Genomic DNA, 12943 nt, shown 5'->3' with positions numbered 1-12943 from the left:
CAGCCAATGGCATTTTTAAAAATGGTAATTTGGAACAGAAGGTAGAAGCTCAGCTTTATTCAGTTGAGGACAACACCAGGCAGGGGCAGACATTCACCTTTAGTAGGCCGGAACAGCCAATTGCATTTTTAAAAATGGTAATTTGGAACTGAAGGTTGAAGCTCAGCTTTATTCAGTTGAGGACAACACCAGGCAGGGGCAGACAGACACCTTTAGTAGGCCGGAACAGCCAATTGCATTTTGAAAAATGGTAATTTGGAACTGAAGGTTGAAGCACAGCTTTATTCAGTTGCAGCTTCTTGGCAATAATATAAAGAAGACGAGACAGGACAACACTCGTTGGATGCCATATCTGTGTTTTCACGGGAAAAAAAACTGTCATTTAACTACTTGTAGGAGAAAGTTTTTGTAGCTGGAGGCCACTTTTTGTATTGTACCAGTTTTTGGTTGTATGTTTGGAACTGAAGGTTGAAGCTCAGCTTTATTCAGTTGAGGACAACACCAGGCAGGGGCAGACAGACACCTTTAGTAGGCCGGAACAGCCAATTGCATTTTTAAAAATGGTAATTTGGAACTGAAGGTTGAAGCACAGCTTTATTCAGTTGCAGCTTCTTGGCAATAATATAAAGAAGACGAGACAGGACAACACTCGTTGGATGCCATATCTGTGTTTTCACTGGAAAAAAAACTGTCATTTAACTACTTGTAGGAGAAAGTTTTTGTAGCTGGAGGCCACTTTTTGTATTGTACCAGTTTTTGGTTGTATGTTTGGAACTGAAGGTTGAAGCTCAGCTTTATTCAGTTGAGGTCAACACCAGGCAGGGGCAGACAGACACCTTTAGTAGGCCGGAACAGCCAATTGCATTTTTAAAAATGGTAATTTGGAACTGAAGGTTGAAGCACAGCTTTATTCAGTTGCAGCTTCTTGGCAATAATATAAAGAAGACGAGACAGGACAACACTCGTTGGATGCCATATCTGTGTTTTCACTGGAAAAAAAACTGTCATTTAACTACTTTTAGGAGAAAGTTTTTGTAGCTGGAGGCCACTTTTTGTATTGTACCAGTTTTTGGTTGTATGTTTGGAACTGAAGGTTGAAGCTCAGCTTTATTCAGTTGAGGACAACACCAGGCAGGGGCAGACAGACACCTTTAGTAGGCCGGAACAGCCAATTGCATTTTTAAAAATGGTAATTTGGAACTGAAGGTTGAAGCTCAGCTTTATTCAGTTGAGGACAACACCAGGCAGGGGCAGACCCCTTTAGTAGGCCGGAACAGCCGATTGCATTTTTAAAAATGGTAATTTGGAACAGAAGGTTGAAGCACAGCTTTATTCAGTTGCAGCTTCTTGGCAATAATATAAAGAAGACGCGACAGGACAACACTCGTTGGATGCCATATCTGTGTTTTCACTGGAAAAAAAACTGTCATTTAACTACTTGTAGGAGAAAGTTTTTGTAGCTGGAGGCCACTTTTTGTATTGTACCAGTTTTGGTTGTATGTTTGGAACTGAAGGTTGAAGCTCAGCTTTATTCAGTTGAGGACAACACCAGGCAGGGGCAGACAGACACCTTTAGTAGGCCGAAACAGCCAATTGCATTTTTAAAAATGGTAATTTGGAACTGAAGGTTGAAGCTCAGCTTTATTCAGTTGAGGACAACACCAGGCAGGGGCAGACAGACACCTTTAGTAGGCCGGAACAGCCAATTGCATTTTTAAAAATGGTAATTTGGAACTGAAGGTTGAAGCTCAGCTTTATTCAGTTGAGGACAACACCAGGCAGGGGCAGACAGACACCTTTAGTAGGCCGGAACAGCCAATTGCATTTTTAAAAATGGTAATTTGGAACTGAAGGTTGAAGCTCAGCTTTATTCAGTTGAGGACAACACCAGGCAGGGGCAGACAGACACCTTTAGTAGGCCGGAACAGCCAATTGCATTTTTAAAAATGGTAATTTGGAACTGAAGGTTGAAGCTCAGCTTTATTCAGTTGAGGACAACACCAGGCAGGGGCAGACAGACACCTTTAGTAGGCCGGAACAGCCAATTGCATTTTTAAAAATGGTAATTTGGAACTGAAGGTTGAAGCTCAGCTTTATTCAGTTGAGGACAACACCAGGCAGGGGCAGACAGACACCTTTAGTAGGCCGGAACAGCCAATGGCATTTTTAAAAATGGTAATTTGGAACTGAAGGTTGAAGCTCAGCTTTATTCAGTTGAGGACAACACCAGGCAGGGGCAGACAGACACCTTTAGTAGGCCGGAACAGCCAATTGCTTTTTTAAAAATGGTAATTTGGAACTGAAGGTTGAAGCTCAGCTTTATTCAGTTGAGGACAACACCAGGCAGGGGCAGACAGTCACCTTTAGTAGGCCGGAACAGCCAATTGCATTTTTAAAAATGGTAATTTGGAACTGAAGGTTGAAGCTCAGCTTTATTCAGTTGAGGACAACACCAGGCAGGGGCAGACAGACACCTTTAGTAGGCCGGAACAGCCAATGGCATTTTTAAAAATGGTAATTTGGAACAGAAGGTAGAAGCTCAGCTTTATTCAGTTGAGGACAACACCAGGCAAGGGCAGACCCCTTTAGTAGGCCGGAACAGCCAATAGCATTTTTAAAAATGGTAATTTGGAACTGAAGGTTGAAGCACAGCTTTATTCAGTTGCAGCTTCTTGGCAATAATATAAAGAAGACGAGACAGGACAACACTCGTTGGATGCCATATCTGTGTTTTCACTGGAAAAAAAACTGTCATTTAACTACTTGTAGGAGAAAGTTTTTGTAGCTGGAGGCCACTTTTTGTATTGTACCAGTTTTTGGTTGTATGTTTGGAACTGAAGGTTGAAGCTCAGCTTTATTCAGTTGAGGACAACACCAGGCAGGGGCAGACAGACACCTTTAGTAGGCCGGAACAGCCAATTGCATTTTTAAAAATGGTAATTTGGAACTGAAGGTTGAAGCACAGCTTTATTCAGTTGCAGCTTCTTGGCAATAATATAAAGAAGACGAGACAGGACAACACTCGTTGGATGCCATATCTGTGTTTTCACTGGAAAAAAAACTGTCATTTAACTACTTGTAGGAGAAAGTTTTTGTAGCTGGAGGCCACTTTTTGTATTGTACCAGTTTTTGGTTGTATGTTTGGAACTGAAGGTTGAAGCTCAGCTTTATTCAGTTGAGGACAACACCAGGCAGGGGCAGACAGACACCTTTAGTAGGCCGGAACAGCCAATTGCATTTTTAAAAATGGTAATTTGGAACTGAAGGTTGAAGCTCAGCTTTATTCAGTTGAGGACAACACCAGGCAGGGGCAGACAGACACCTTTAGTAGGCCGGAACAGCAAATTGCATTTTTAAAAATGGTAATTTGGAACTGAAGGTTGAAGCTCAGCTTTATTCAGTTGAGGACAACACCAGGCAGGGGCAGACAGACACCTTTAGTAGGCCGGAACAGCCAATTGCATTTTTAAAAATGGTAATTTGGAACTGAAGGTTGAAGCTCAGCTTTATTCAGTTGAGGACAACACCAGGCAGGGGCAGACAGACAACTTTAGTAGGCCGGAACAGCCAATGGCATTTTTAAAAATGGTAATTTGGAACTGAAGGTTGAAGCTCAGCTTTATTCAGTTGAGGACAACACCAGGCAGGGGCAGACAGACACCTTTAGTAGGCCGGAACAGCCAATTGCATTTTTAAAAATGGTAATTTGGAACTGAAGGTTGAAGCACAGCTTTATTCAGTTGCAGCTTCTTGGCAATAATATAAAGAAGACGAGACAGGACAACACTCGTTGGATGCCATATCTGTGTTTTCACTGGAAAAAAAACTGTCATTTAACTACTTGTAGGAGAAAGTTTTTGTAGCTGGAGGCCACTTTTTGTATTGTACCAGTTTTTTGTTGTATGTTTGGAACTGAAGGTTGAAGCTCAGCTTTATTCAGTTGAGGACAACACCAGGCAGGGGCAGACACCTTTAGAAGGACGGAAAAGCCAATTTTTTTAAAAACAGCAGTTAATCTGAGCCAGAAGGTAGAAGCTCAGCTTTATTCAGTTGAGGCCAACTTGAATTAGGGACTGCAGACAGACCTTGCAGGCTGTCCCCTGTGTGGACCATGCATCCAATACATTAACCCATTGAGCCACCAAGGACACGTAACCTTCCGTGGCCAGGCCTACAGGTCCATGTGTCTGTTGTCAGGTATACCTTTGGACTGACAAATTGACAGAATGCAAGGACAATGCGGTCTTTAACATGCAGGTGGAGGGGTGGGATGGCTTTTCTCGCAAAAGAGTTGTCAACTGGGTAGCTCATAGCGTGGTATATCGTAGTTCATCCTGGCTTTATTAATATTAAATTAAATTAAAAAATAGGCTCTATGCACTTTATAATTGGTTCCAGGGGTACACGGGCAGCAGTGGTCTGGTCAGTGGAGGCCTAGTGGAAGGAGGGACCGCAGACAGGCTTCGAAGGCCTAACATAATTAAATTGGGCTGGCTGTAGGCACTTTATTATTAGTTACAGGGGTACACGGGCAGCAGTGGTCTGGTCAGTGGAGGCCTAGTGGAAGGAGGGACCGCAGACAGGCTTCGAAGGCCTAACATAATTAAATTGGGCTGGCTGTAGGCACTTTATTATTAGTTACAGGGGTACACGGGCAGCAGTGGTCTGGTCAGTGGAGGCCTAGTGGAAGGAGGGACCGCAGACAGGCTTCGAAGGCCTAACATAATTAAATTGGGCTGGCTGTAGGCACTTTATAATTGGTTCCAGGGGTACACGGGCAGCAGTGGTCTGGTCAGTGGAGGCCTAGTGGAAGGAGGGACCGCAGACAGGCTTCGAAGGCCTAACATAATTAAATTGGGCTGGCTGTAGGCACTTTATAATTGGTTCCAGGGGTACACGGGCAGCAGTGGTCTGGTCAGTGGAGGCCTAGTGGAAGGAGGGACCGCAGACAGGCTTCGAAGGCCTAACATAATTAAATTGGGCTGGCTGTAGGCACTTTATAATTGGTTCCAGGGGTACACGGGCAGCAGTGGTCTGGTCAGTGGAGGCCTAGTGGAAGGAGGGACCGCAGACAGGCTTCGAAGGCATAACATAATTAAATTGGGCTGGCTGTAGGCACTTTATTATTAGTTACAGGGGTACACGGGCAGCAGTGGTCTGGTCAGTGGAGGCCTAGTGGAAGGAGGGACCGCAGACAGGCTTCGAAGGCCTAACATAATTAAATTGGGCTGGCTGTAGGCACTTTATAATTGGTTCCAGGGGTACACGGGCAGCAGTGGTCTGGTCAGTGGAGGCCTAGTGGAAGGAGGGACCGCAGACGGGCTTCGAAGGCCTAACATAATTAAATTGGGCTGGCTGTAGGCACTTTATAATTGGTTCCAGGGGTACACGGGCAGCAGTGGTCTGGTCAGTGGAGGCCTAGTGGAAGGAGGAACCGCAGACAGGCTTCGAAGGCCTAACATAATTAAATTGGGCTGGCTGTAGGCACTTTATTATTAGTTAAAGGGGTACACGGGCAGCAGTGGTCTGGTCAACGGAGGCCGATTGTAATGAGTGTCTGCCAGTTAGTAGTCCAAAACAACAACTAAATGTGAATGTCTCGCATTAAAACAAAACAAAAACACTAAAGGGTGCAATCATTAGGTTCAGGGGTGGGATCCTCTGCGTTGTTTCAGACCTACTAATTTTGCGCAAAGTATTTACTGTGGTAAATAGAGGACACTGCCCCTGACTATGTTAAGTACCATCATACATGTCAACACAATGGTATTGTCAGTGGCAGGTATGGAAGGATGTCAGCGCATAGACTTAACATTGGTGGAAGTGTGAGAGATAACTGTGGAAGTGGTAGAGCAATGTTTGACCTGGGGGTGGGTGAACTCTCTTGTGGCCGGCGTTACAGGCCCAAGGCCCCTCATGTTACAACAGTGTGTCTGACGTTGGGTGCGCACCACCACCGCCAGAGACACTTTATTGTACTGTGAGGAACCCAGTAGCAATGCCGTCGACCAAAAGCGAGTACACCCACCTCTTCAGACAAACAGCAGTCTCACGGGTGCTTGCGCCAAGTCGCGATACCACGGCCCCGTGTGGGGAGTTTGGCCATTTAGGGAGGTGTAAACATGTCGTATGCTGGACAATCAGCTGCAGCAAATTAGACATTAGAAAAGTAATTCACAGTAGTCCACAGGCAAGAGCTTTTCATAGGAAAGCTAGGTGTCGGCCGGGCAAGGTGGGGCAAAAGATTTCGAAATCCAGTTGTGGTTCATTTTAATGAATGTTAGATCGTCAACATTTTGGGTAGCCAGACGAGTCCTTTTTTCGGTTAATATTGAACCTGCAGCACTGAATACTCTTTCTGATAGGACACTTGCTGCCGGGCAAGCAAGCTCCTGCAATGCATATTCTGCCAATTCTGGCCAGGTGTCTAATTTTGATGCCCAGTAATCAAATGGGAATGACGGATGAGGGAGAACATCGATAAGGGATGAAAAATAGTTAGTAACCATACTGGACAAATGTTGTCTCCTGTCACTTTCAATTGATGCAGCAGTACCTGTCCTGTCTGCGGTCATAGCAAAATCACTCCACAACCTGGTCAGAAAACCCCTCTGTCCAACGCCACTTCTGATGTGTGCACCCCTAACACTCCTAGTCTGTTGCCCCCTTGAGCTCGTGTGAGAACGATCACGTGCGCTGTGTGCTGGGAATGCCTGAAGCAAACGGTCAACAAGAGTTGATTGTTTGGTTGCTAATATTAGTTCCAAGTTCTCATGTGGCATAATATTTTGCAATTTGCCTTTATAGCGTGGATCAAGGAGGCAGGCCAACCAGTAATCGTCATCGTTCATCATTTTCGTTATGCGTGTGTCCCTTTTTAGGATACGTAAGGCATAATCCGCCATGTGGGCCAAAGTTCCAGTTGTCAAATCTCCGGTTGTGATTGGGTGAGGGGCAGTTGCAGGCAAATCTACGTTACTTGTGTCCCTCAAAAAACCAGAACCCGGCCTTGACACGCAACCAATTTCCAGTGCCCCCGGGAAAGGTTCCGCATTAAAAATATACTCATCCCCATCATCCTCCTCGTCCTCCACCTCCTCTTCACCCGCTACCTCGTCCTGTACACTGCCCTGACCAGACAATGGCTGACTGTCATCAAGGCTTTCCTCTTCCTCTGGTGCAGACGCCTGCTCCTTTATGTGCGTCAAACTTTGCATCAGCAGACGCATTAGGGGGATGCTCATGCTTATTACGGCGTTGTCTGCACTAACCAGCCGTGTGCATTCCTCAAAACACTGAAGGACTTGACACATGTCTTGTATCTTCGACCACTGCACACCTGACAACTCCATGTCTGCCATCCTACTGCCTGCCCGTGTATGTGTATCCTCCCACAAAAACATAACAGCCCGCCTCTGTTGGCACAGTCTCTGAAGCATGTGCAGTGTTGAGTTCCACCTTGTTGCAACGTCTATGATTAGGCGATGCTGGGGAAGGTTCAAAGACCGCTGATAGGTCTGCATACGGCTGGCGTGTACAGGCGAACGTCGGATATGTGAGCAAAGTCCACGCACTTTGAGGAGCAGGTCGGAGAACCCAGGATAAGTTTTCAATAAGCACTGCACCACCAGGTTTAAGGTGTGAGCCAGGCAAGGAATGTGTTTCAGTTGGGAAAGGGAGATGGCAGCCATGAAATTCCTTCCGTTATCACTAACTACCTTGCCTGCCTCAAGATCTACTGTGCCCAGCCACGACTGCGTTTCTTGTTGCAAGAACTCGGACAGAACTTCCGCGGTGTGTCTGTTGTCGCCCAAACACTTCATAGCCAATACAGCCTGCTGACGCTTGCCAGTAGCTGGCCCATAATGGGACAACTGGTGTGCAACAGTGTCATCTGCCGATGGAGTGGTTGGCCGACTGCGGTCTGTGGAAGAGCTGTAGCTTCTGCAGGAGGACGAGGAGGAGGAGGAGGAGGGGGTGCGAACGCCTACAGCCAACTGTTTCCTAGACCGTGGGCTAGGCACAACTGTCCCGAAATTGATGTCCCCTGTGGACCCTGCATCCACCACATTCACCCAGTGTGCCGTGATGGACACATAACGTCCCTGGCCATGCCTACTGGTCCATGCATCTGTAGTCAGGTGCACCTTTGTACTCACAGATTGCCTGAGTGCATGGACGATGCGCTGTTTAACATGCTGGTGCAGGGCTGGGATGGCTTTTCTGGAAAAAAAGTGTCGACTGGGTAGCTCGTATCGTGGTTCAGCGTACTCCATCAGGGCTTTGAAAGCTTCGCTTTCAACTAACCGGTAGGGCATCATCTCTAACGAGATTAGTCTAGCTATGTGGGCGTTAAAACCCTGTGTACGCGGATGCGAGGATAAGTACTTCCTTTTTCTAACCAGAGTCTCATGTAGTGTGAGCTGAACTGGAGAGATGGAGATCGTGGAACTTGCGGGTGTGCCGGTGGACATGGCAGACTGAGAGACGGTTGGAGACGGTATTGTTTCCGCCGGTGCCCTAGATGCAATATTTCCGCCTACAAAACTGGTGATTCCCTGACCCTGACTGCTTTTGGCTGGCAAAGAAACCTGCACAGATACTGCCGGTGGTGCGGAAAATGGTGGCCTTACAGTGACGGAAGGGATGTTGCGTTGATGACTAGCTTCATTGGCCGAGGGTGCTACAACCTTAAGGGACGTTTGGTAGTTAGTCCAGGCTTGAAAATGCATGGTGGTTAAGTGTCTATGCATGCAACTAGTATTGAGACTTTTCAGATTCTGACCTCTGCTTAAGCTAGTAGAACATTTTTGACAGATGACTTTGCGCTGATCAATTGGATGTTGTTTAAAAAAATGCCAGACTGCACTCTTCCTAGCATTGGATCCCTTTTCAGGGATTGCAGACTGAGCTTTAACCGGATGGCAACGCTGTGCTCCAACAGGTTTTGGCTTTGACACGCGTTTTGGGCCAGATAGGGGCCCGGCAGATGGAACCTGTTGCGATGTTGATGCCTGCTGCGGCCCCTCCTCCACCTCCGCTTCTGAACTACTGCTGCCTGCACCCTGTTCCCCCAATGGCTGCCAATCGGGGTCAACAACCGGGTCATCTATTACCTCCTCTTCGAGCTCGTGTGCAACTTCGTCTGTGTCACTGTGTCGGTCTGTGGTATAGCGTTCGTGGCGGGGCAACATAGTCTCATCAGGGTCTGATTGTGGATCTGTACCCTGAGAGGGCAATGTGGTGGTCTGAGTCAAAGGAGCAGCATAGTACTCTGGCTGTGGCTGTGCATCAGTGCACTCCATGTCAGAATCTACTTGTAATGGGCATGGCCTGTTAAGTGTTTCACTTTCTAAGGCAGGGACTGTATGTGTAAAGAGCTCCATGGAGTGACCCGTTGTGTCGCCTGCTGCATCCTTCTCTCTTGTAGTTTTTGCTGAGGAGGACAAGGAAGCGACTTGTCCCTGACCGTGAACATCCACAAGCGACGCGCTGCTTTTACATTTACCAGTTTCAGAAGAGGAGGCAAAAGAGCTAGAGGCTGAGTCTGCAATGTAAGCCAAAACTTGCTGTTGCTGCTCCGGCTTTAAAAGCGTTTTTCCTACTCCCAGAAAAGAGAGCGTTCGAGGCCTTGTGTAGCCAGACGACGAAACTCGCTCCACAGCTCCAGACTTAGGTGGAATATTTTTATCCCCACGACCACCTGATGCTCCACTACCACTACCATCATTACCAGCTGACAATGAACGCCCACGGCCACGACCTCTTGCACCAGACTTCCTCATTGTTTTAAAAAATTAACCAAAGTAACTTTATTTGTTGCTGTCAAACAACTTACACGGTGAGCTATAACTTCAGTATGATTTCTATATCCCTTAACAGGTTGGTGAGACCACAAGGAAAATCAGGCACAATGTTACACACTCTGTTTTCTGTGGCACAAAATCACAGAGATGACACACACGCAGGACTGTCACTCAAGCACTAATGTCAATATTATTCTCCCACCTAATTTTTTTTTTTTTTTTTCTCAGGGAGACTTTAGAAACCAAATAAGATAAAATGTTTTTTTCAGGGACAATTTAGAAACCAAATACTAATAAAAAAAATAAAAATAAAATAGCCTTTCTATGGCCCACAATTAGAGAGAGAGAGGTGGCACATCCAGGAGTCAAGACTGGCACACAAGCTGAAAGGGCAATATTACTCTCCCACTGTTTTTTTATGTATTTTTTTTTTTTCAGGGAGACTTTAGAAACCAAATAATATTAAACAAAGCAAAAAAATAAATAGGCTTTCTATGGCCCACAATTAGAGAGAGAGAGGTGGCACACCCAGGAGTCAAGACTGGCACACAAGCTGAAAGGGCAATATTACTCTCCCACTGTTTTTTTATGTATTTTTTTTTCAGGGAGACTTTAGAAACCAAATAATATTAAAAAAAGCAAAAAAAAATAAATAGGCTTTCTATGGCCCACAATTAGAGAGAGAGAGGTGGCACACCCAGGAGTCAAGACTGGCACACAAGCTGAAAGGGCAATATTACTCTCCCACTGTTTTTTTATGTATTTTTTTTTTCAGGGAGACTTTAGAAACCAAATAATATTAAACAAAGCAAAAAAATAAATAGGCTTTCTATGGCCCACAATTAGAGAGAGAGAGGTGGCACACCCAGGAGTCAAGACTGGCACACAAGCTGAAAGGGCAATATTACTCTCCCACTGTTTTTTTATGTACTTTTTTTTTTTTCAGGGAGACTTTAGAAACCAAATAATATTAAAAAAAGCAAAAAAATAAATAGGCTTTCTATGGCCCACAATTAGAGAGAGAGAGGTGGCACACCCAGGAGTCAAGACTGGCACACAAGCTGAAAGGGCAATATTACTCTCCCACTGTTTTTTTATGTTTTTTTTTTTCAGGGAGACTTTAGAAACCAAATAATATTAAAAAAGCAAAAAAATAAATAGGCTTTCTATGGCCCACAATTAGAGAGAGAGAGGTGGCACACCCAGGAGTCAAGACTGGCACACAAGCTGAAAGGGCAATATTACTCTCCCACTGTTTTTTTATGTATTTTTTTTTTTTCAGGGAGACTTTAGAAACCAAATAATATTAAACAAAGCAAAAAAATAAATAGGCTTTCTATGGCCCACAATTAGAGAGAGAGAGGTGGCACACCCAGGAGTCAAGACTGGCACACAAGCTGAAAGGGCAATATTACTCTCCCACTGTTTTTTTATGTATTTTTTTTTCAGGGAGACTTTAGAAACCAAATAATATTAAAAAAAGCAAAAAAATAAATAGGCTTTCTATGGCCCACAATTAGAGAGAGAGAGGTGGCACACCCAGGAGTCAAGACTGGCACACAAGCTGAAAGGGCAATATTACTCTCCCACTGTTTTTTTATGTATTTTTTTTTTTCAGGGAGACTTTAGAAACCAAATAATATTAAACAAAGCAAAAAAATAAATAGGCTTTCTATGGCCCACAATTAGAGAGAGAGAGAGGTGGCACACCCAGGAGTCAAGACTGGCACACAAGCTGAAAGGGCAATATTACTCTCCCACTGTTTTTTTATGTATTTTTTTTTCAGGGAGACTTTAGAAACCAAATAATATTAGAAAAAGCAAAAAAATAAATAGGCTTTCTATGGCCCACAATTAGAGAGAGAGAGGTGGCACACCCAGGAGTCAAGACTGGCACACAAGCTGAAAGGGCAATATTACTCTCCCACTGTTTTTTTATGTATTTTTTTTTCAGGGAGACTTTAGAAACCAAATAATATTAAACAAAGCAAAAAAATAAATAGGCTTTCTATGGCCCACAATTAGAGAGAGAGAGGTGGCACACCCAGGAGTCAAGACTGGCACACAAGCTGAAAGGGCAATATTACTCTCCCACTGTTTTTTTATGTACTTTTTTTTTTTCAGGGAGACTTTAGAAACCAAATAATATTAAAAAAGCAAAAAAATAAATAGGCTTTCTATGGCCCACAATTAGAGAGAGAGAGGTGGCACACCCAGGAGTCAAGACTGGCACACAAGCTGAAAGGGCAATATTACTCTCCCACTGTTTTTTTATGTACTTTTTTTTTTTTTCAGGGAGACTTTAGAAACCAAATAATATTAAAAAAAGCAAAAAAATAAATAGGCTTTCTATGGCCCACAATTAGAGAGAGAGAGGTGGCACACCCAGGAGTCAAGACTGGCACACAAGCTGAAAGGGCAATATTACTCTCCCACTGTTTTTTTATGTATTTTTTTTTTCAGGGAGACTTTAGAAACCAAATAATATTAAACAAAGCAAAAAAATAAATAGGCTTTCTATGGCCCACAATTAGAGAGAGAGAGGTGGCACACCCAGGAGTCAAGACTGGCACACAAGCTGAAAGGGCAATATTACTCTCCCACTGTTTTTTTATGTATTTTTTTTTTCAGGGAGACTTTAGAAACCAAATAATATTAAACAAAGCAAAAAAATAAATAGGCTTTCTATGGCCCACAATTAGAGAGAGAGAGGTGGCACACCCAGGAGTCAAGACTGGCACACAAGCTGAAAGGGCAATATTACTCTCCCACTGTTTTTTTATGTATTTTTTTTTCAGGGAGACTTTAGAAACCAAATAATATTAAAAAAAGCAAAAAATAAATAGGCTTTCTATGGCCCACAATTAGAGAGAGAGAGGTGGCACACCCAGGAGTCAAGACTGGCACACAAGCTGAAAGGGCAATATTACTCTCCCACTGTTTTTTTATGTATTTTTTTTTTCAGGGAGACTTTAGAAACCAAATAATATTAAAAAAAGCAAAAAAATAAATAGGCTTTCTATGGTCCACAATTAGAGAGAGAGAGGTGGCACACCCAGGAGTCAAGACTGGCACACAAGCTGAAAGGGCAATATTACTCTCCCACTGTTTTTTTATGTATTTTTTTTTCAGGGAGA

Source organism: Ranitomeya variabilis, chromosome 2 (assembly GCF_051348905.1).
Source record: "Ranitomeya variabilis isolate aRanVar5 chromosome 2, aRanVar5.hap1, whole genome shotgun sequence".
NCBI lineage: Eukaryota > Metazoa > Chordata > Amphibia > Anura > Dendrobatidae > Ranitomeya > Ranitomeya variabilis.
Note: the sequence above shows the minus strand (reverse complement) of the source record.